This window comes from Haliaeetus albicilla, chromosome 25 (assembly GCF_947461875.1).
Source record: "Haliaeetus albicilla chromosome 25, bHalAlb1.1, whole genome shotgun sequence".
NCBI classification, from domain to species: domain Eukaryota; kingdom Metazoa; phylum Chordata; class Aves; order Accipitriformes; family Accipitridae; genus Haliaeetus; species Haliaeetus albicilla.
The window spans coordinates 9,611,605-9,635,748 of record NC_091507.1 but is presented as its reverse complement, the minus strand read 5'-3'; positions in this window follow the sequence as shown (position 1 = coordinate 9,635,748).

Below are 24,144 nucleotides of genomic sequence, written 5' to 3'. Positions count from 1 at the left end.
GCAGAGAGCAGACCCTGGACTTCAGGACAGCAGATTTCAGCTTGTTTAGGAAATTGGTAGGTGGGATCCCAGGGACACAGCTTTGAAAGGCAAAGGAGCTCAGGAAAACTGGCAGGCCTTCGAGGACAGCATGCTCCAAGCACAAGAACAGTCCATTCCAGTACTCATGAAGACAAGCAGACATATCAGGAGACTGCTTTGAGTAAGCAGAGAGCTCATGATGGACCTCTGATGCAAAAAGGCATCATATAGCGGGTGGAAGCAAGGATGTGCTATGAACAAGGAATTTAGAAATATTACCCAGGCATGTAGGGGTAGTGTCAGGGAAACCAAACCTTGCCTAGAGGTAATGCTTCCACGTGACATCAAGGGTAATAGGAAGGGTTTCTACAGCTACATTGGTAGTAAAAGGTTGAACAAGGGAAATGTGGGCCCATTGCTGAATGGGAGGAGAGGCTGAGTGACGATGGACAGAGACAAGGCTGAGATAGATGCCTTTGCCTCTTTGCTGAATCTGACCCTTGTGCTACTATCTGTATGCTAATAAAATAGTTTACTATGAAGTAATCTGTCACACTCATGAATTGTTTTATTGTGAAATTGTTCATGTTTACTATTTTAAATAAATCTTGTGTACTCATGACTGCAACATCTGGAAGCAGGAGGGTAGGAAGAGGAAAAAATAAAGATTTGTTAGTTCTATTTTTACTCCAGTTCTCATTCTCTCAATGTACTTAATAATAGCAGTGATCTTAAGTTGAAGTTGCATTTCTATACCAGCAGAAAAAAAAAAGCACAAGCACACAGGGTCTTCCCAGTGGTCACTGTGAACATCTCCAGCTCATGGAGATGTTTTTCACTGAAATAGTTTATCAGGGGCAGAATTTTTTTACACAACAGCACCTCATTTTTTTCTCTGCTGTGATGCAACCCTCTAGCTATAGGTGACTGAAAGCCCACTGAATTCCTTCCATGGAGTTCAGTGGGCTCCAGAACAGGACCTGGAGCCCTCAGGAATTGAAGTTGGCTTTCCTGAAAAGTTGGATGCTGCTCTTCCCCTCTCCGAGCCTCTGACTTCTCCCACGCAAGCACCAGAGGATCCCGGTTCAAGTACTGTGGGCCAGTCCTGAAAAAAGAGCGTGCTCTGGGATAATGTGAGACGCTCCTGTCCTGACAGCAGGGACTCGTCCGCCAAGTCGCCGTACATCTGTGCACGTCTCCTGGGCTTCGCAGGCGGCTGCAGAGCACGCGTGCCGGCCGTCTGGCTTTCTCCCCTAAGTGAGGGAGCTTCAATATGGGAGAACGGGGGCCTCAGGTCCAAGAAGTCGGGAGGAAGTGAGTTAGTGAGTTAAGGAGGAATTTGAAATGGAGAAGGGAAAATATTTGGCAGATAGGAAGAGGCCAAAATGTTCCAGGTGTAAGGGACAGTATGAGAGGTGATGCAGAAACGAGCAGGAGGGGAAGAAGTCTGAGATGCAGGGAGCCTTGTAAGCTGCTCGCTCTGAAGTCCCAGGGATGTGCCTTGCTTTTAAATCTCCAACTGCTTTTTAAGGAGTGAGGAGTGAGGTCACTTTCTTAGAAAATTTCCTAGGACTATGGCCCAACACATGAAAATCCTGTTAAAATATACAGGCTTGCTGCACTAAGCCCATAATTTTAACAGGTCGGTTGTTTTAACAAGACCTATTTCAGAGTGCAGACCTATTTTCTGAAATATGTTTTGGATTAGTGCGATGGAAATGCGTTGGTTTTATAGGTCAATTCTCTACTGTAAATTGCTTCTCACTTGTAATGGATTTTTATCCCCTAGCAGGTTCAGTCTTTTAACAGGAATTCATTGGACAGACACACAAGTAGTTCAGTCTCAAAATAAAAGCCACTTCATGATGCTAACAATAATAGTGGACCTCGCTCTAGCGGCTGGATCCTCAGCATCAGTGGGATGGTTACTCTTGCTGCATTGCCACCCCGCTACCAGTCCTGAGCCAAGCCAGTGGCCACTAAAACCTTATGGCTGTTCTAAATTACACTTAGCTGGAGAAACCCCCAGAGGAGGTACTCTGCATTGGGAGAAAGCAGGAACACCATTCTCCTATGCCCCTTTCTTCCCAATATAGCTGTCCTGCAGACCTCATATATCCCTGGGAGCTTTCCCTGGGCTGAGGGGCTCCCACCTCGCTGCTCACAGCAGCTCTGGGCTGCAGGAACTGGGTGAAGCGAGCTTGAGGGAGCTCCATCATGAATGTTTAGCTCTGGGCTAACACGCTCATTGCTAGTGTTTCCCAGGATGCAGGTGGATGGGATTCACCTCACCTAACTCAAACCACACGCATGCGAGACATCTGGTCTGGACACGTTGCCTGGGCTCCTGCTTCAGCGGGGGCAGCAGCAGGGACCGAAGGAGAGGAGTCACCCTTCCCACCGCCTCCCACTCCTGCCCTGCCATGTCCCGGGGCTCAGTCCCAGGGAGAAGTTTATCTTTCTCCAAGCATAGCTTGAGCTGGACATCCAACTTTAAGAAGCTTAACATTAGGAAATGAACCCTATCCTCTGCGGATGGCCTCTCGCTCCCCGTTTTTGGTGGGGAGAGAGGCATCTGCCATACAGGGGATGGGTTTTTGTGGCTGTGGCAGAATTGCACCTGGGAATCAGCTGAGGGACAACATTGTATGGATAAGTGGTTCACAGACTTGTCCTTTACCTCTCAAAAACTCTTGCAACATGTATATTTTGATATGGGTATATTTTACGCAGACACTTTTCAGTTATGTCTTTAGCCCTTTACATGCTGCTTACTACATGTCACTAATATTTTCCTGTAAATAGGGGTACTCAGTGGGGGTGGAATGTTTTCACGGACTAATGAAATTGTTTCCTGAGTCCAGAGGCAGGAGATTGAAACTATTTACTAAATTAAGACAAAGCAAACAACCTCCCCACCCTAAAAAGATGAAGTGTTAGTTTCTATTGCTTTGGAAGCAAAACATTTCAGCTTCTTGTTAGGAAATGACATTTTGAATGTTGGTTAATATTTTTTAAGAATTAAAGAAAAAAAAAAAAAAAGCTTAAGAACCAGGAAAAAAAGTTTTAGTTAATGTTAAATGAAGCGTTCTGCACTGATACAAAATAAGCTTTCTGTTCTGGTTAGAAGATTTTTTTCCTCTGTCGTATGTTTTTTTTTTTTTCATTTGGCCACTGAACCAAAAAAATTCAACTGTGGCCTGAGCTCAAGTTTATGTTTTGAATGCTAATGGCCACAAGAAGAATAACTCAATGTAAATAAGTTACATTTTCAAAATTAATGAGGTCTGCTAATTGAGTTTATCCAGGTAATAAAATCCATCTAATTAAATGTATCCATCAAATATAGTTCTTCCAGTTCTATAAAAAATATATGTTTCTTTGCCTGTATATCATCTGTGTGGAGATAATGAATACCTTGTGACATTGGGGTCATAGGTCAAATCCCAGACCTTATTACAAATCTAGGGAAAATTACTTTTTCACTGACCTATAGTACGACCTAATAGTCTAGGAGGAGTTAAAGGCCAATTGTTCATTCAGCATTGCCAAATAATATATATATAAGTGTATATATATATTTAATAACACTGATGCAATGAAAACTTACTGCTGTAGATATGGATTTACAGCACGTCCACAGGGATTTCTCATGCAGATCTCAAGATGTCAAAAAACAACATAACAGCAACACTCTGAAGTGCATGTTTGAAATGAATGATGACAGACCTTGGTGTGTGGGGTAGGGTTTTATTGTTCCTCCAGCGATTTGCCATAGCCCCGGATAGTGCATCTTTAACAACTCTAGATGACAAGCCTTTCTCACACTTTTAAGGATGCGGGTTAATTGCAGCTACTTTTGCTGGCTGCAAGGAGACAAGGTGTTCGAGGGTGTCACTCCACGCGGCAGCGCCGCCGGTGCCAAAGCCTTTTCGGGAGATGCCAGCCCTCCTTGCTGTGGTTGCAGCTGGTGCCGCAGCGTGTGGGGCTGGGCTATGAAACTGAGCCAGGGAAATGATCCAGGTCCTTAGAAAAGCCCTTGGGAAGGGGCACCTGGGGTTGTGGGGAGTTTTTCTTGCTCGGCTCTACAGCACAGCCCCTCACATGACTGCACCGGCAGGAAAGGATGGATGAGCCACGTGGCGTGCAGGACCAGGAGCAGAGAGCAGGGCCAGGGGAGCAGTGTGGCCACTGAGGACCTTGTAACATCCCGAAATCGCACCCTGAAAGGTTACACCAGCCAAAGGTGCTGGCACTCCTAAGAGAGCAGTTTTGATTTGAGGAGGAGCCTGCTGCCTTTTCTGTGGCTGAAGATATTGTCCAGCACCAGTTATTATCAGACCTTTCGTAAGAGCCTCATGCGGTCAGAATGGGGGAGCCTTAAATAATCACACATGTTTTCCACATTCATTTGCTCCCTTCTTTCAAGGCTCAGCCACATTCTCAGCACGCAGGTCATTCACACGCGTCTTTCTTGGCAAACTTTTCTCCCGAATCCCTTCCAGCCTGCTGCACAATAACATCTCCCATGTTTCCTTCAATGGCCGTGTTGAACAGGATCCTGTGCATTTGAGCCTGCCTTGATTTGCAGGTCTGCTGCCCTATAATGACTGACAAACAGGCCACAGATTACTTCCATTTTATGACTTGAGTTTAGGGAAATTGAGCATCCTAATTAAGCACAGATGTAAGGTTAAAGTGTAGAACAATCTCGACTGGTTTTCATTTAAGTCCCTTTCTGATTCATTTGGTTCCATAAGAGAGTCACAATTAGAAAAAAATATTTTGTCAATGTTGAAAGACATGTGATGTAGAACTGATTGGATTAAATCTGAGTTCATGTGAATTTTGGCAAATTCAATTAGGAGAGGCCCTTGCAAGTACTCTGTGGAAAACCTCCAATGGCTTTGCAAACTGTATTTGGATTTTCCAGTCCATAACGCTGCATGTGTTGACAGCGCGCCATCCCCATGTAATGTGCAAGCATTACAAACAAGTTTCTTCACTTTGTGGGAACCATAAGGTCAGGCGTAGAGCGAAACTGCAAACCCAGGCTCATTTGAGGATTCCCAGACCCTGCAAAAGACCAGGTGAGCATGGGTTAAGGGGTGACGCGAGGAAAGACCTCCGTGAATGGCTTCAAACTGTTTGTGGTGGTACAGATGTCGTAGGCTAGGTGGGAGAACTTTCTGAAACGGGGGTGGCTTTCTGTGCAATTATTTGTCTCATGGCTGGGACAAAAGGACCTTAATTTCTGGCAGCAATGTCTACATGCCACTGCTGTGAAAAAGTTTTAATACCTGATATTAAAATGTCTTATGAAATGGCTTTCTGGGTCTGAAGATGGTGGGTCTGATCCTGCTACTTTTTGACAATCATCTGGTTGCTCCCAGCTCTGTTTCATAACCTTTTTGTTGGGAAAATATTTGCAAAAGTACCTCTGTCAAGCCAGATCTAGGGGTTTGGTTGGGGTTTTTTTTTGCGGGGGGGGGAAGGGTGGACGGAGATGGAGATCGACTGAGTTTTGTCCAAACCAAATCTTGCTCCCCCCAACCTCTCCTCCACAAGCAGGCAGAACAAAAATACGTCCCTGTTGGAGGTAATAAGACCGAAAAGATTTGCTTTTATTTTCTGACTTTGTTAAAGATAAAATCCGGCTCCTGGCTTCTCCTATGCTACGCAGGAATGTGCATCAATTTTAATACTGGTAACATATGTCATCAGTTTATATTATTTTTAATAATCCTTTGTTCTGCCTGTGCTGGCAAAACACGATCACCAGGACTCCTTTGGCTTGATAACCGTTCTGTACGAACCAACGGACAAACAAGCACAGCCTTGTTTTTAAAAAGCAGTTGTTTTCCTTCCCTTAGAAATGTGATGTTTTGTTATTGATGCAAAATGGATTTGCCTTTCTCAAGTCTCTCTCTCTTCTCCAGTCAGGCACTGGATAGCACTACAAATAAAAAACAAAACAAAACAATAAAACCAGCACGTTAAAATGGACCCCTGCAATACAGTCAAAATAGAAAGCAAGGAGAAGGCTTGGTGAGAGAACCACGAAACTCGTTGGCCGTTTCCCATCTCTCCCCGTGGTGGGGGACTGTCACGTGTGCCCGATGGGGGTAAAGTCCCCTTTTGCTGTGGCTTTCTAAGAAGCCTCTAGCTGTGTTAGCTTTGCCTAAGCGCTTGAACTGATTTCAGAAGCTTTAGAAATAACTGTTGCTTTTTTATTCCATTTACAGAGCTCCTTCTTCTTTTCGTTTTCTTTTGTAAAATATAGGGGGGGAAAGTCACTTCATGCTTTTCCTGAAAACAAAGAAGGCGAAGGCCCCCTCCATGAAACCCCCCCGAAACGAGCAGCCAAAGATATCTCTGTTGTGACGGAGCAGCTATTTAGGCTGGAGCAGCCGTGGCTGCAGGTCTGGCTCCTCCGCGTTGAACACGAGTTTCAGCCATGCCCAGATCAGTGGCTGAGGCTCCCGAGCAGGCTGGGTCCCTTCGCAATGTTACCTCGCGGCTCCTTCAGTCCTGTCAGCTTACAGTGAGGACAAGTTTATGCCTTACCTGCACCCAGAGTCCCCCAAATCAAAGCTGTTTCTGTTTTCACCTTTTATCAAAATTTTTGTGTTTGTTGATTCTGCCAGCAGCAAGAGTTGTTTATATTGACCCTTTCCACTGCAACTCCCTTCTTCTGTGCATCTACCAGTATTGGCTCGTGGCATTCAAGTTTGTATGAAAATGTGGCAATTCAGCTTGCTGATGCATCTCAGACTCCTGCTTTTTATTGACAGTTCTCCCTCTCAGCACAATTTTCCCTCCTGGAGTAAACTCTGGGCTCCACTGAGTCAGTGGGAATTTTGCCTTTTCCTTTCATCAGGCCAAGATTTCCTCTGTCATCTTCAGATACCATCATGAATTTGCTCCCTCTTTTATCATCTCTGCCTGCTTTGAAACTTGCTTCCTATACTCCTTAAGTACTCCGTTTCTGTTTCTTCCAATGCCCTTCCCCTTAAACGCTGTACTGTGGTTGAAAGTCCTTGTAGGGAAGCCCGGGGAAATTTTCGCTGGAAAACCTTAAAATAATACATGCAATCTTCTGCAATCTGGTATACCACAAGGCAGAAGAGGAAATTACACTCAGATCTTTTGTACCATTAGAATTGACACAGAGATTAATCCTTCAGACTTAGGTGCAATCTGAGCTGGCTCTTCCACCTCTCTAAGTTTTGAACGTGTAATTATGTCTCTGTGGGGAGAACATGGATAGATTTTGTATGACACAATTATTCTTCCCCTTGTCTGGCCATCACGAACAATGAGGCCAACTTTCTTGATACTTCTTTGGAAGGGTGCATGCAAATCCCATTAACAAATTAAATGCTATGAGGAAAATCTTCTTGAAGCCTTGCTGTAGTTGTTGGGAAGCCAAGATGGGTCATATTGCAAACTTGAAAAGAAAATGACTAAGCTAGTCATCTCTGTTTTGGAAAGAAACTTTTCCTTGGAGGTGCTTTGGAGGCATGTAGGAGTGTTTATTTGTCTGGTATATGTGAATTATTTGGTTACATCTTACTGAACTGTGGATTATTAAGTTATTTTTTATTGAAGTACTTTTTCAAATCCTCTGTAGGCAAACCAGTTCATACTGGTATGGTCTTAGTATGTTATTGTTAAAATAGTACACAACATGTTACCTTTTTTTTTTTTTCTTTTTCTATAGTGCTGTTCCGGGATTTTGTAGAATTAGCAAATGTGAAGCTACCGCTTGCCTCTTCTTACCATTCAAAGAGATAGATTTTGAAGTTACTTGCCTAAAATGGCAGCAATGCCACAGGTTCCACCAAAATCAGTTTCCGCATCAGTTGCCTGGGATTTACGAACCTAATTTTTATTGAATTGGTAGATTGTAGGACATCACTTCTGAGGCAGGGCTGACTTATTTGGGTGTACTGACAACAGCTACTTTTTAGCACCAGCTTAAGCACGTAACTTTAAAACTTAGCATCATACAGAGACCGCTGGCGGGCAGATGGAGCCCCTGAAGCACAGCTCTGTTAAGCAGTATGTGGGATCACATCGAACTTGAGAACCTTTGCTCCCTCCCTGTAAGCTATTACATGTTTCTGTCTAAATATCTTTTATCTGGCTCTGTCTTCCTTCACTGTACAGAACGCGGTTTCTGGAAAATGTGCCTTTCAGAGACACTGAGACAGATGTCTGTCCAACTTGCATTGGTTTTGCATGGGTATGAAGTCCACAAGCAAAATTTGTCCAGGAGGATGTGATTTCAATCCTGTTTGGAAATGACAGAGTAAACAAAATAACCACTCTTATTATCATAAACACACAAAACCTGTGCCACAGCTGACATGGCAACAGATTTCAACACATTCAGTGTTGAATCCTTGTTTATTGGGCTTGTTCACTCACTCATGCACAAAATCCAGCTCGTAGTCAAAGTCATGCATCTCCCAGCCTGTAGTGTGACTTGGTGCAATTCTGCTATACTAATTTCGAACTCATTAAGAAAAAATCCAAGCATCATATTACTCTGTGCATTGCATATGTACATGGAAGCAGCTAATAAAGTCCATGCTCGTGCCAGGCAGGAAGGGGAAATTTGCAGCCTTGTTAACACTTTTGAAATGAGGGGGAGAAAAATCTCAACTGGACGTGCGGATCTGTCTTCTTACCACCACAAGATGGATTCTGCCTTGTGCCTTTGCAGCCAAGCAAAGAAGCAGGACCAAAAGCTGTCCTAAAAATGACTTGTATTAACTAGCTTGGAGACGCACCAACCATGTCATTTCCAAGGAACTGGTTAGAAATTTTTCATCCAGATCGGAAATGACCTGAATGGAAAGAAGATGTTGCCAAACTGTTAACAAATTATTCATGCCCACCCTCCTCCTGTTTTCCTGTAGTTGTCCTTCACCCTGACTCATCTCCTCCTGGAATCATTGGACATCCCTCTCCTGGATTTATTGGAATCTTATCTGGTCCTTTGCTTTTTATCTAGAATTTCTGAGAAATTTTTGTGCAATTTTGTGAGTTAATGTAAAAGTAAGCATTTATTGTATAGAGAATAAATACTGAAAAGCAAGACTGTTTTATGTAAAAATCATTCTGCTGTGGACACTGTGCACACAATCTAATAAAACTCTTAGGAACACATGAGAGAAACATGGGGTCCTTCACTTTGGGGTGAATTTTACATGTAAGACTGTAGCTACACTGAGATCACACTACGAAACAGCCTACTTTATACATCTTGCATTGAAAACAAAAGGTAGAACTTCATTGAAATAATCATAAAACTATTTTTCCTATACTAACTACAGCTGTGGGGCATGTTTCTATGGAAACAGTTTTCCTTATGTGCTTCTCTATAGCTAAAGGTCTCAAATGGACCTTCTGTCTACTCATTGCTTGTATAAACTGCAGATTCTGTACAATAATCTCTAACACAGATCAGCTGAATCTCCTGATATGTGTCAGAAAACATTATCAGGAGGCAAACACCAGTTATTGCAGGTTCCCATAAATTTATAGATAATCAGGTCCTTAGTGGCAAGTTGGCATCTTAAGTGTAAGGAGTGTATTGAGGAGTTTTGATTAGAGGTCATTGTCCTATCCAAAGCTGTAACACACAGCGATGAATTCTGTAGCTTCACTTTTTCTGTACAAAGATTTATGTTGCTTTGATTTGAATAATTTATGCTGCATACTGCATTCTAGATACCAGACGCTAAAAACAATTTGTTCTTTGTTGACATAAGTAAAACACTTGCAAAACTGCTGATTAAATGAGCCATGCACCTTAATATTTTCCATATTGTAAACCATTGCTGTAGAAAAAGAAGGCATAAGTAAAGCTGATATTCTTTCAGTGATACCTGACAGTACAAGCTAGTTGGTAGATAAAGCCACGTAGATAGAGAAACAGCTGTTATTTAAAAACATAAGATAAATTACCCACATTTTTTTATATCCTCAAATTATAAGCTACTAGTCCATACTGTGCAAGCTGTCTTTATATTATTCACATTCAGAGACACTTAAATGTAAAGGTATACAAATGCAATCTTTTTTTTATATGCCTGTGTACGGATAGTAATCTGTGCATGAATAATGCAGAAGCAGTTAGGGTTATAGAGACCAATACATACATGAGTGGGTTTTATTCGGTTCACTAGAAGGCAATAGGTACATTTACATTTATTGTAAGAACTGAAAGGATTTGTTTTCAAACTGTGGGATGTTATCGTCGGTAAAGCATGGGCCACAGTCATGCACATGGTTACCAGAATAAAATTGTGTTATAGCTGCTTCTAATAGATTATGAAAATGGCAGGCAATAACTTTTGAGTCCATGGTGTTGCATAGGAGGGTAAGGCTCATCGTATCTTACTTTAGAGTTAAGCATGACTCTGAGAGAGCTGCTTGGGATTTTTCTGGAGCGGGCAAAGAAGAACCTTCAGAAAGTGAAATTGAGCTATCCCTCTGGGGCATGCAGCATGGGCTGACATGGGTGAGAGAAATGAAACAGCACAAATTCCCCCCTAGGGGTGACAGCCTCTTTATGCAGTATAGGACAAGCAGCCCACACCACCACCTTTAACTGGACACCTAACTTTTAGATGAGTAAATTCAGGTGATGTGAATGCAGTTCTACTTCTCATTACTCAATACCCTCAATGTTACAATTTAAAATGTGATTAATTTATGCATTTAATTTAAAATCAACTTCACTTTTCATCGGCAACATTCTCAGTTTACCCTGTGCTTCAGGCAAAATAAACAGGCAAGTCTGATATTTTATGTAATAAATTCCTCTTTCTGGTTCCATTCTGTGACACAGTGTTCCCTGGACTTTTTTTCATGGGAGACTTTTACAGTTTATACTTTACATATAGTACATAGCTGGCAAGCGTACATCCTACGTGAATAAGTGTGCTTGGGTCAACCTGCCTGGGCAGGCACACTGAATTCTGGTAATGGGTGGCAGAGAGCAATGAGCAAGGAGAAGTGCACTGTGTGCTCAAACACAGCTCTGCTGTGTTCGGAGAACATCTGGGGATTGAGGACAACGTCCTGGTTTAATATTGTGGGGAAACTGTGTGTGCAGTCCACGCACCCAGTCCCTGCTGCCGCCACGGGGTGTTATCAATCAGCCATGTGTTGGGAGGAAAAGTCCACGCTATAAAAACAGCTACAGATTTCCTGAACTCACCATTATTATGACTGTTTATACCAGGGCGGCATGTGCCCAGAGTAACCGAGGGTTACTCTAACCATTTTGGAATCAGGCTGTGGCCTCCTGAAGGAGTCTGTATGTGGAGTAATTCCATTTATTCCTATGGAATTTAATTACATCTTTTCCTGGGTACTCAAAAGAGGGGGTTTGCTTGTTTATTTGTCACACCTCTCTTACATAAATTCAACTTCATGGCTTTTACTATTGTTCAAATAGCTAGGGGTTTTATTTCCCCCAAATGAGCAGTTGGAAATGTGTGGAACCCTGAAAGCTTTGTAAAAACACATTCAGCATGGGGAAATGGTGTGGAGTGAATAAGAGGCTGTGGATGACATTGGACAAAATAAGGGGAAACCTGTGGAAAAAGAGGACCCTGAAAAAGGTGAGTTTTGTCAGAAGGACAGAAGGGACCTAAATAAATAGACACACACACACACACAAAAGAATCCTAAAATCCTTCTTGCCTTGTTTATGCTTTTGAATCACTACCAGACACTTTTCAACCAGTTTATTTATATCAGCCATCTGAGAATATCTCAGACCAATGAAACATCTCAGAATCACATTACAGGCAGCTTTACTGAAATTTTAAATACCTTTTAAAAAAAAAAAATTAAGAATTACTTACTGATGAGTTACAAGTACAAGAAGATTACAGACAATAGTTAAAAATATACGTACTTATTCCATTGTTAGGTCTCACTTGTTTCACTGTCAGGCTTAGTAGTTCAATACTTTTATCTCCAGACTGCTTCTAGTAACTTGTGCAAAAGATAATTATTAAGGACATATGGCCTAACCCTGAAACATTTGCTATCCTGCATTTTTTTTTTTGCAATTTCTTCTTTTTTCCTTTTTGTTAACATACCCATATATAACCAAGCCTATCGAAGCTCTAGTTAAGCCCCACGCACCTGCTTGAGCTTACTCCCCTTGTCCCAATAGTCAAAACAAATCTCTGTTAAGGTTAAATGTGAAGAAAATGAATAAGCAAGGAAAACTGCATTAAAAAGAAGGCTCTCTGGAGCCGAGCAGAGCAGTGGGAGCCAGAAACACCTCTGGTCCGTAGCCTTCTTTGTCCCTGACAGAGGCCAATTGTGCAGGAAAAGCTTCCAAATCTGAATGCCGGCATCTGGGAGTCCCTGCGCACCGAGTGCTCGCTCCTGGCCCTGGTTGCCTGAACCCACACTGATGGTCTGAAGCCTCTTCAGCCATTGAGCTAAGTCTCTTCTGGTTCCCATCGCCTTTAACACCAGTGTTTCACTAGCTAGTTACCGTTCTGCATTTTCCACTCCAGTGAAGAGCCACTCTGTTGAAATGGTTTGTTTTCATCATTTATAAATGCTCCTTTCCACTATCACTGTAGCACACTCCATGTCAGTGTGCGTTTAAGCTATCAGCACCTGTATCTCAACTTACCCTTTGAATTATGCAAGAGTTGCAAGGGCTGCCTATCGGAATGTCATCTTCATTAATCAGCCTTTTAATTTTGCAGTGTATTGCTGCTAGGGGTGAAGAAATGCCTGCTTTGGGTTTGGCTTTCATTGTAGCTGTTTGCTTCCATACTTTAGTTAGTACTTTCTGCGGGATCCAGGAACCCGAATAAAACCTCTATGCCAAACGTTGGTCTATTTGTTCCCTGTTCCCGTCGCAATTAATTAAGGTAGTATACTGTTGCAGCCGTGCAGCAACAATGTAGCAGAGCTCAAGCTGAGCAGTGAAGGCAATTTTGTTTTGCAGCAGAACAGGTCTGGCTGGCTCATGCTCTCACACCCACAGGCTCCCAAGCCCCAAGTCTTGGGTGCCTACAGACCGGCCAGTGTTCCCGGATTCCCGATTCCCTGACAGGCAGAACAAGAGGTGCTGCCTGGTGACTCCTTTTCACATCTCTTGGGGTTTTAGACTGGTGGTCATGTTCTGGTTTTGGATGTACCCCCCCCCCGCCCCCCTTTTAGGAGTTGTCAACGATTATCCTCTTTCTTCTCTTTTTCCTTCCTATCCCACCTCTGGCATCATTGGGATTTATTCTTTCTCCTTTGCCTCTCTTTTTCTGGATGTTTTGAGGCTCCAGTCCCATTCTGCCCCCCCCCCCCGGTTTTGGCTTTCCTTTGTTTTCCAGAACTGAGAAGTTGTACATATATCTGGGATGACTTCGATGACCTGCTAGACTAGGTACTAAAAACATACATTCCTTCTACCTTTACTTTCATCTGGTGCTCCCACCCTGAAGCATTTCCATTCATTCTCCATTCAGACTGATTTTAATGTTTCTATTATGGATTTCTACACATTCAGGATGACAGATAACTGTAGGAGACATTGGTGGTGCCCATGAGGGATTTCTACAGTTCTCTGGAGATCTGTTCCTTCTTTGAACTTTTTAGTGGAGCTCTGAGCTTTGCATTACTCTCATAGAAATCTCTGCTCAATTGTGCTGGGAGCAGTTACCTGACACCCAGTGAATCTACTCCAGTCTGTCTGCTTGTTCCTTTGCACCCACTCCCACTGTGGAAAGCCTTTGGATGTGAGTTTGCAGCTCTATCAATAACATGGTTGGCAAATCTATCAGCTTATTTTCACACATTTCCACTCAAGCTGCATGTCCTTGATGGTCTCTTCTTTCTGCACAAAAGGAGACCTGAATATAAAAAGTATTTGACATCAGTGGAAGAGCTGTGTGTTTGGACTAGAAGGTCTGCTTGCAATATCTTTTATTTACTCTTCTCCACACTCCCACCACTTTGATCCTATCAAAGAAATAGCAATTATTAGTGCAACTGCCACTTTAGTGTAGATGTTACATTGGCAAAGGGTATGTATAATTAATTTCTTGTTATTAAAATGCTTATCAGTCAGCTGTTCCCATGTCTGGTATCTCTCCACAGGCTTCAGTTTCTCACTTTTAAGGAGTTCAAAGTTACACTGCACCTTGCTTTGGGGTAAGGAAACTTTGCTCCTGACTGGCATCATCTGTGTACTTTATATAGTGGAAAACTAGTTAGTTTTTACACAAGGTACCACTACTGAGTGTCTTCAGTTGCCTTTAGCATCAGATATCGTTGCTTATTGGATTCACTGAAAGGCATGGCAAGTTGTAGAGAGCACAATGTCTGAATAAACAAAGATATTCCTACAGTTTTCTGAGGGGTAATGGATTCAGTATTCAGTACTTCATGCAAAAACTTTGGGGAGCCCTATCATCTCTATCTGCCACCAGGGACACAACAGGGGTAGCTGTGCTAGCACAACAGGGGAGCGTGTCGTGGCTACGTCTGCGTTAGCAAGTAGCCCATCCCTGCAGGAGCTGACCTCTAGAGCAAAAGGGTGCTGGGAACCCAACACCCATGTCATCTGCATTTCGGGGGGGGTCCTTTGGTCTGTATCTAGTCAGGTCCTGGGGAATGAATTCCCACTACTGATCAGTGTGCACCAAGGCAGCTCCGGGTGCACAGCTTCCAGTGGTGTCCAATGGTCATCAGATTTATGTGACAAACTCACTCCTGGTCTGAGCTGAAAGGCTGGTGTGGACACACGGCTGTGCCCAGTATGGACTGGCTGCAGCGTCCTCTTCTTTGGGAGCGGGGAGGTGAAAGGGAGAGGGATCATGACTGGAAGGGGTGGAGAGGAGCTGTTTATATGGGCCATAGTAGATACCCAATTTAAGTACTGATGTTAGGAGGCTGATAGGCAAAGACTTTCTGCATGAAGGTATTCTCTGTTAGGGGGAGATTCAGAAAAAGGCCCTAAATTAGACGCTTTGAATAGACCCCTTGAGAGACTTGCCTCTGCCCCTGGGTGAGGCAGTGAGACTAGCCTCACAAATGAAACTCAGCAGCACGGATGTCTGTCCAGGCTCTGAGCTTGGTCTCCTGAACATAAATGGGGAGAATGGCATGTGAACCCACCTGAAAATTAATTCCCAAGGTCAAGCCTTTGAAAACATGTAGTGAAGCAGGCAGGCAATTACTAAGTATTTCAAGCGTGGTGATGCATCTAAATTCATTTCCCACTGACAAGTGTCAGGCAGTTCCACAATGAACATCTCACTCAGGGATGGAGTGTACTCTGCTGTTCTGGTTCAGGGGCAGTGGTGATACTGGTGGCTTTCAAATTTTACATCAGGGATTTATGGCCTGCATGTGCATCAGAAACATGGTTAATCATGAGCTGTGATTTTAGGATCATAGGATAATTCAGGTAGAAAAGGACCTCAGTAGGTCATCTAGTCCAGCTCTAAATGGGGTCAGCTCTGCAACTGACCTGTATGCGTTTACAGCTGTGTATGTCATGTAAGCTTTTCTTTTTGTTTCTTTTGAAGAATTTGTTTATGGAGACTATATACGTATTTTCCTAGTGAATGTTAATTTTTTTCCCCTGTACAATATGCTTTGTTTAATACTAAGGGAAGGTGTAGATGAAGGAGTCTATATTTACTTATGTAAAAGTGTAATTTTAACAAACTGAGAAAGCATTACTAATATTCTAGAAATAGTTTTGCTTGGCAAACAAATTTCAGATTTTTTAATAATAATTTTGGAAAGTCATTGCTTTGCCATTCTTTATGTTGAAAATAGCTTCAAGTAGCAGACCTAACTCTGACATCTTCTGTTGAACTTGGGCAAGCAGGAGAACCACATGAAGTCACCTGGTTTGCATCACACATCTAACTCAGAGGAAAAACTGGTTACTGCTGAGCCTTGTTACTGATCGATTGTCTAATAAAAAAAACAAAACCAAAGCAATGTTAAGAAATGTCTGTTCAGCCACCCCTGCCAAAAATCTTCCTTAAACTACAGTTTAGGATTAGCAAATATACTCATACAATTTTTCTCCCAATGGGCCTGTTTTATTTTAAAATCACTTTAGAAGTCATAGAAATTTGAAGTGTGCACAATTTACATTCGACATTTCATCCAATCTGTCTATTATATCAGGATGATGTATCTGAACGTGAAGGATCTTGAGGCATAGGAAGGTTGCCTGGTAATGCACAAATAGACCACAAAGGGAGTTTTCTTCTCTCTCATTCACATTATGATTCTCTGAAGGACAATATCATTTTTATATCTCCTCCCTCAAGCAGCATGAAGTCTGTGTCCACAGAGCCTAAATATTTGCCATGGGAAAAGAAAACAACAAAGAGAAAAAAATCTAGTTTGAAAAATCTTAGAAAGTAATGGACAAAAAACACAACCATGTTTAGCGGTTGTTACTAGTAAGTTATTTTTAAAATTAATTGCATCTGTGTGCTTCTGGAACAACAATCACATGAGCTATTACGTCAAAATTTAAATAAGGAAAATTATTCAGAACACTCCAATACATTTTACTCATGTATTCATAAAAAGTAGGAATTAGTCAGTCCCAAACATTTACGTATGCATTTGACTGTCCAAACTATGAATATAGCAGATCCTCGACTCTTACTCCCTGGGTGTCATGCTGCATAGGCACACAAAGAGAAAGCAAGTCTGAGCTAAGGTGCTGGCTCGTGCGTTTCAGTGGCCGACGTCTACGTTCACTCTGCTCTCTGCGGGTGGGAAAAGAAGGCAACCTCTGGCAGAGGAACAGCAATAAACAGCTGGTGATGGTAACTTCTTAAACTGTTCCAGCTAGCTCTGCCAGATTTAATCTAATCATACCCCTCTTTTGCTGTAATGGAAAAAAAATCCAAAACAATTTGTAATTACTTAAACCTACCCTCTCGAATGCACTCTCTAATTTGAGGTGCCTCACCTTTTGGTGATTTAGGAGATAGGCAGGACGTGACTTTTTGAAGAGCACGGTACTTAACAACTAGGGTTGGAGACAACAGGAATTGACAACACACGCCACAGTTTTAAATCTGGACATGTTGCCTCAAATTAGGGAGGGAATAGAGACAAGTAAATGACTGGCCACTTTTAAAGCAGGGGCTCTGCTCTTCCCAGCCACCCCGGTAAAGGATTTCTGCATCTTTGTCATTCAAGCATAAGGTCTACATCCTGCAAGGGTCCTCTCATTCCACGAATCATCCCTTTTAAAATCATGGAACCATTTTGCTGTTTAGTGTTTCTGTCTTAAGAAGAGCAGTTATTTTGGGGTCTCTGGTGGTTCAGACCAATCTGCCAAGCAGAACAGATGAGATGGGTCAGTTTGGTGGACAGCAGTGATTATTAATTATTATTTCCATGTAATCTGGTAAGACCTTGTTCCCTGAGGGGCAGAGACCCCACAGAGATGCTGTGAAGATACTTTCCTGCATTTGGCTCATGAGAACAAGATGTGACGAGCTCCGTGGCCAAAGGCAGAAAAAAAAGAGAGAACCTGTTAAACTTATTATCTGTGTTATGGAAAATGCCTAAGGGTCCCAAGGAACATGAAACTGCCAAGCAGTAGACACAACAAAAATAGAAGCAATGCCCTAAATTTTATAGACTGCGTAGATAAGGCAGACAAATGAAGAGAAGACAAAGTGTTCTGTTTAATTCCCATCTTGCAGGTGGGAAACTGAGGCAGAGAAAGATTAAAAAGTGACTCACTCAACAGCACACGGGAAATGCCTGGCAAAGCCACAGATCACAAACAGCAGATATTCCAGGTCTTCAGCATCATCAGCACCAAACCCTCTTTTGTACCCAAACCCTTCTCCTTCTGGCTTTCACTGGTGGTTTTTATCTGCACCAAGACTTTCATGTTACTGCAGAGCTGGCCTCCTGATTTCTTTTTTTCTGTACAAAAGCTTTTATATATATATATATATATCTAACTATATATTGTGCTTGATGCCACACCTTAGATCAAAGTGTGCCTTCTTTCAAAAGCAAGTGGTTAAACTTCAGGCGGGTTGAGCTGACCCTTCTCCTTCCCCTCCCGAATACTTGATCGAGTCACAGGAAGGACAGTGATCGCTCCGAGAAAGGCCGTGATGACCTCTGCTAATACTAACAAGTTTCACTCCCCGTGAACGCAGCAAGGATTCATTAGCACAGGGAGGATCCAAAAATGTATAGGATGAAGAAAATTAGGCAAATTAAAGATGCATTCAATTTTGCCTCCTCTAAAATGGATTCCCAGAGGAGCGCAGTCAGTTTAACTAGTTTAAAAAGCTGTGGTGTCTAGAGGCGATGTGCTTAACTGTTCCCTTCCTCCTTGCACTTTTAGCACCCAGCTCCTTGTCTTTTTCTAGTTGCCAGAAGGGTTTATGCAGGTTTTTTTCCCCCTACAGCCCAACACGGGCTCTTTGCACATTTTCCCGAGACCTTTGGCCTCCATCCCCGGGCTTGCTTCCACGAGCGGCCGGCCAGCCCTCACCAACCCACGGCAGTGCAGCTGCAGCAAGCTGCTTTCTGGGTTACCCAAGCCTGGAAAGGCACTCACGGTCTCCAAAGCCTTTCATATCCCTCCAGTTGCTCCTTAATGTGGAAAGCAGGACTGTCCCACCATAGCAATCAATTGACGCTCTCCTTGAGCACAGTCTGTACGAGGGTTTCCTTGGAACCTCCCTGCAGCAGGCAGGCGAACCACCGAGAGCTGATAATCTTCTAATTAATAACACGGAGTTAGTGAATAACTCATGCTTTACAAATAAGTCAGCACATGGAGGTCTCAAGACCCCAGTGTATCCAAAGGAAGCCCGAGAGAAACTAATTGACATCTGTGGGGGCTACAAGGTCTGTTGGCTAGCGTTGCAGCTCTCCACAGCTGCTCACGCGTACCCAGAGGAACTAAGGGGAGGCTGCAGGCGGCCAATTTTTAAACAAAACCAGCAACCTCCACAGCCTCCTCAATGGGTGAATATTTGCGCGCGTGGATGTGCACTGAGGGGTGTAAACGGGAGCACATGGTGTGATTTGGGCACGCAGCAGCCTAAGCCCTGCTTATTCAGCAACGTGGAGGACAGAATTCCCCTCTTTAAGGAAAAATGAATGAATAAACACTCTTCTCTCTGACAGTGGCTCCCACCCCCTGCCCCAAAAGGAGCAGCATTACTATGCCATTAAACCTTTTCCTTCCCACAGCTTTTCCTCACTCCCCATTAAATGAGGACCCGGCGCAGCAGAGGGACCTGCAGATGTCAGCCCTGGGCCTCCATTTCCTTGGGGCTGATATCGGGAGACCCAACTATTTCTGAAGGCCACGTCCTTACTGCTGAGCAGCTGAGCCCTCGTGAGCGAACCCCAGGCAAACCACTGGCAGGGCACTTCTTGCCACAGAGGTGGGGGGAAAGTGCAACCGAGAAAAAAAATAATATCCGATGGGAAAATAAACCCCAAAGCCCCTCCAGTTTGGGGAAAGGATGGAAAATATTCCACCGGCTGGAAAATATTCCAGCCAGCCTCGCCAGCGCAACAGCCCCAGTGGTGCTGGAGGGCGGCCCCATGGGACCAGGCACCACCTTCACCAGTCCGACCGTCTCCCCTTCTTGGAGGCCAGCACCAGCCCAGGGCCCTCTGCATCGCACGGACTCGGGGGGTGACGGCTCCCCCAGGCCAGGCAAAGGCTGCGTGTAACCAGCAGCCCCGAGCCCCGGCCTGCGCCGTTGCTCTCCTCGCAGCGCAAGCAGCAGCGGGGCGGCTTAAATCGGTCGTTTCAAAAGTTGGAGTTTTCACATGGCAAGCTCAGGGAACCTTTGAAATGGCAGTAAAACACACAGCAGAGTTTCGGTTTTCCCTGTGTTTCCAAGTGTAGTCAAGTCTAGTCTTCAAGCATTGCTAAATCCAATTCATCTACAGAAAGCCTGCCCGCTTGCGGGTAATTAGCTTGGAAGATCTCTTTGTTGCCTCAGCCTGGCTCTGTATAATGCGCTCTGGTGAGTCGGAGAATTTAGTTCACTTAGAATGGGGTCATGTTAAGAAACAAGCTTGCAATCCTCAGATCGCCTCTGTCACTGGAAAAAAAATAAACCCCGCTCTTTCAAATCCTATTTACAGAGGCACAATGCAAGCCCCCGTCAGCGTACGTGTCGTGACCCGCCGTGCGTGGTAGGTGCTCCCCAGGGCTGTCCCCTGTCCGGTCCACAGGCAGTTCCTGGCGTTAAGTGAAGCCAAGGGTGAAGCGCGGGCACAATATAAGGGAAAACCACAATGACGGGATGTTCCAGGAGTAATGAAACACTAGGGAAATTAGGAGTGGCATTCATGTATCTGAGAGAGGTTTCAATGCGCAATTCAAGGGCTGAGAGTATGAAATGAAATTTGTCGTATCACTTATCCCACTGGTTTTCCTCTGCCAGAGCATGGCTTTCTGGCCACTTCCACTCTTCTTTTTTTGTGCTAGACACGGGGCTGCGTTACCGTGAAGGGCAGCCCAGCTCAGGCAAAGCTGAGGGTGTCTCATCTGGGTAAACATCCCTGCCGCCGCTGGCTGATGTCGTTTCGCTCTGTAGAAAGTTGAGGATGTCGGGGTGGGGGGGCTGGCAGCCTTGCTGTGGGCTGGTACTCCAGGGAACACTGCTGTTTGCCCCCCCCCGTGCTGCCTCCAGGGGAGGACTACCCCACTGAGGGGGCCAGAGAGTACAGTAGGCAATTAGGAGCCTTTTTATGCTGATGCTTACAAGGGAGAAAGCCAGTAACCCCTTCTTCCCCAAAGAGGGGAAGGAAGAGAGGGCAAGGGAAGGAGGAGAGGGCAGGCTGCTTCTTGTACCACCTTGCAGACCACCCCCCCATGTTATTCTCACCACCGACCCCTTAGAACCTCATTTGGCAAGGGGCTTAAAAGCACATCGGCCTGCTGTCGTATAACTTGGTTGCACCACTCAGTCACTTCTACCTAGAGCTACTGTTCCCGGGCTTCCCACCTCCCCGACTCTCACCTACAATAATCCCTATCATAAGCACCTCTGCATAACCCTCCTCTGTATAACACGGGGGGAAGCCCTGCCTGCCGCCGGCGGGAGAATGTCTCCATTGTGGCCCCGTGCAGGCGCTGTATATAATCTTTCTCTGCCAATATATGTCTTCGTGAGCTGCCCCCCCTCCCCCTCCCGAAAATAAAACGACTATTCTTTTCTGTTTCAAGTAGATTTCGTGCAATAAAAAACATTTTATTGCTTGCAGTAATTGGTATTTAATTTGCAGGCCTTTACAACTTGCAAAGAACAGACTGCTTTAGCCGGAGAGCTGGTATGTGTGTGCACTTTGTGGATTTTATTCCACTGGCACTTGCTTAGTTGACTGGTGTAAAACGATACAATTATGGTTTTGCAATCAGAAAGGCTGCAGATAAAGACCTGGAGAGACGTTATAAGGTCCTGGGTCCAATTTGAAGCAGCAGGCAAGACAATATAATTTTAGGGGGCGCTGCCAGCCTCAGACATCAAAACTTGACTCCTGTTAAGTGTTTTCCATTTTACTGTCAAAATATCAAAGGCTGTTATTTAAACCCGGAGTCTCTTAAAGTTGATTTTCTTTCTCTCTCCTTTTCCCCCACCTCTTTTTTTCCCTTTAACTGCCCCAATAAACGCGAGGCGAGGTAACCTGTGAAATGTTAGCCCCCTCGCTCCCCACCTCGCCGTGCAGGGGCACTCAAGCCCACCGCAGCCCTTAATCCTTTTTTTGGGGTGAAACCTCGCTCCGGCCGGCCCTATCCCTTCCGACGGCGGCCGGGGGCGGGGGGGGGAATCTCTGCCCATCGAGGGCCGCGGCGGGGCGGGGGGCGGCAGCTGGGGTCGGGCACCCACTGATTTCCCACCCCCCCGGGGGTTCGGGGAAGATCTCAGCGGCACGGAGCGGCCGGCACACCTCTCCCACCCGCAGCCTACACGAGTGGGGATGGGGGACGAGGAGGGGGGGGGGCCTCCCTGCGCTCCTCCTGGGCACGGCTGCGGATCTGCCACTCGCCGCCGCTGCCCCCCTGCCCCGCTCCCCCGAGGGGGGGTGCAGCCCCACGCAGGGCAGCGTCCCGCCCCGTCTGACACGGGGGGAGCGGGGGGCAGCGGGGAGCGGGGGGGGGACGGACACATCCCGCCGCTGCCGCTGAGCCCCGCCACAACCCGGAGTGGTGCTGGGGGGGGGGGGGGGTGCGGGGCTTGTGCGTGAGAGTCCACGCGTGTGCGCACTCCCCGCCTCTGCGGGGACTTGGGGACCCGCCGCCGGGCGAGGCGAGCAGCCCCTCGGAAAGCCCTTGTGAAACCACGCGTGTCCTTTCCAAGTCGCTTTAACGGCGCGGTCACGGCGGAGCGTGGGTCAGCGGGGGGGCCCGCAGGATTTCCACCCCCCCACACCCCCCCACGCACACCGCCGCGGTCCGGCGGGGGCTCCGGCACCCACCGAGAGCCGCCACCGCGTGTCGTCCCCCCCCGCGGCTGTGGGCAGCGAAGTAGGCAGGCGGGGGTTCTCGGGTTGTACCTCCTTCTTATTTCAAAATACAGGTAAATCCACGGGCTTCTGCTTGTAATAAACTGGCAAATGAATTATTCCTTCCCTTGAGTATTGAACTATTATCTGATTTAAGTTTGCTCTAATGTTGCAACAATTTCATCCTGCTAAGGGAAAAGGAGGGGGGGGAGATAGTTGTGCCCTTAACAGAATAAATAAATAAATAAACAGAACCCTAAATAGTCTTCTGTAGGAAAGAAGTTAATATACTCAATTGTTTTCTGAAAAAGATCATAACATCTGGAAATTGATATCAAATGGTGTACAATCCCTGAGAGACGATAAACTTCCACTGTATAATATTTCCACTAGAAATCTTAATAATCCCATAAATCTTCCCTGTGAATTGGGAAAATGTAACAGTTCATTGAAATACTCATTGGGAAATAATTGAAAAAATGTAATAGTTCACTGAAATATTCGTGGGTTTTTTTCTTTCTTTGGTGCTGTTGCTAACTCTGTGCATGTGTGTAAATAGTCCTACTTCGTTTTAAAGACATACATGGAATATTCCCTTGAGCGCTGCATACCATAAAAGAAAAATATGCCCTTTTGACTTATTAATCATTATTACAGAGTTCAAAATTGCAGCGTCCCTCGCACATTACTGGAGGAGGCAAACAATTCTCTCTGTGTGCATTTTGCGTTGCTAAAATCGGTACAAACTTTACAGCTCGGAACTTTTTTCCCCTCTTTTTTTCTGCGGTTTTTCTGATAGACTCTTCCAGTTCTGGTCGAGTTATCCAGGGCGACTGAAATCAAGGGGGCTACTCACCCATTATGCTCGTCCACTAAATTGTAATTAATTACACACAAAGGCAATTGCTTATTGTAATTCACCACGTGAATGTTTAATTTTACAGAAGTAAAAGTAGATGAGGAGTTGAACGCGTCTAGGCTCCCTGTAATGAATATATGAGTAATTAACGTTGCTGGAAAGATGCAGCGTTTTTTAAAAAATAATTGTGATAGAGAAGAGACTTTGTGCGTGTGCGTGAGCGTGTGTGTTTGCATGTGCCTCCGTGCAGGAGAGAGAAGAGCGTTTGTGTGGCTTTGCATTGAATTAAGGTATCCCTTTGGTTACGTTTCTAGAAGTCGGAATAAAGACAATTAAGCTCTTAGCATTTCTGTCACACTCCATTAATTACTGTAGCCGCTCCTGTCCCGACCGCTTCGTAACATATTCATCAGGTACGATACCCATCCAGCAGCCTCAGCCGGGGAAGTAGGCTATTGTTAGTTTAAACTATAGCCTTTCAAATCTTCTTTATTTTACTTTTCATCCAAGATTGTTTTCCTCTCCTTTAAAAATGTTTTTCTAAAAATAAAACTCAACATAAATGTTTTAAGATTAGATTTGCGGGGAAACAGTTTAATTTTCACCATATGTTGCCACAGCGGCTTGCAGATTTAAAAAAAAAAAAAAGTCTTTCCACTGAAGCTACCAAAAAAAAAAATCTAATATAAAATTGTATTCTTCGCAATGCGTTTCCCTCCTGTGGGCCA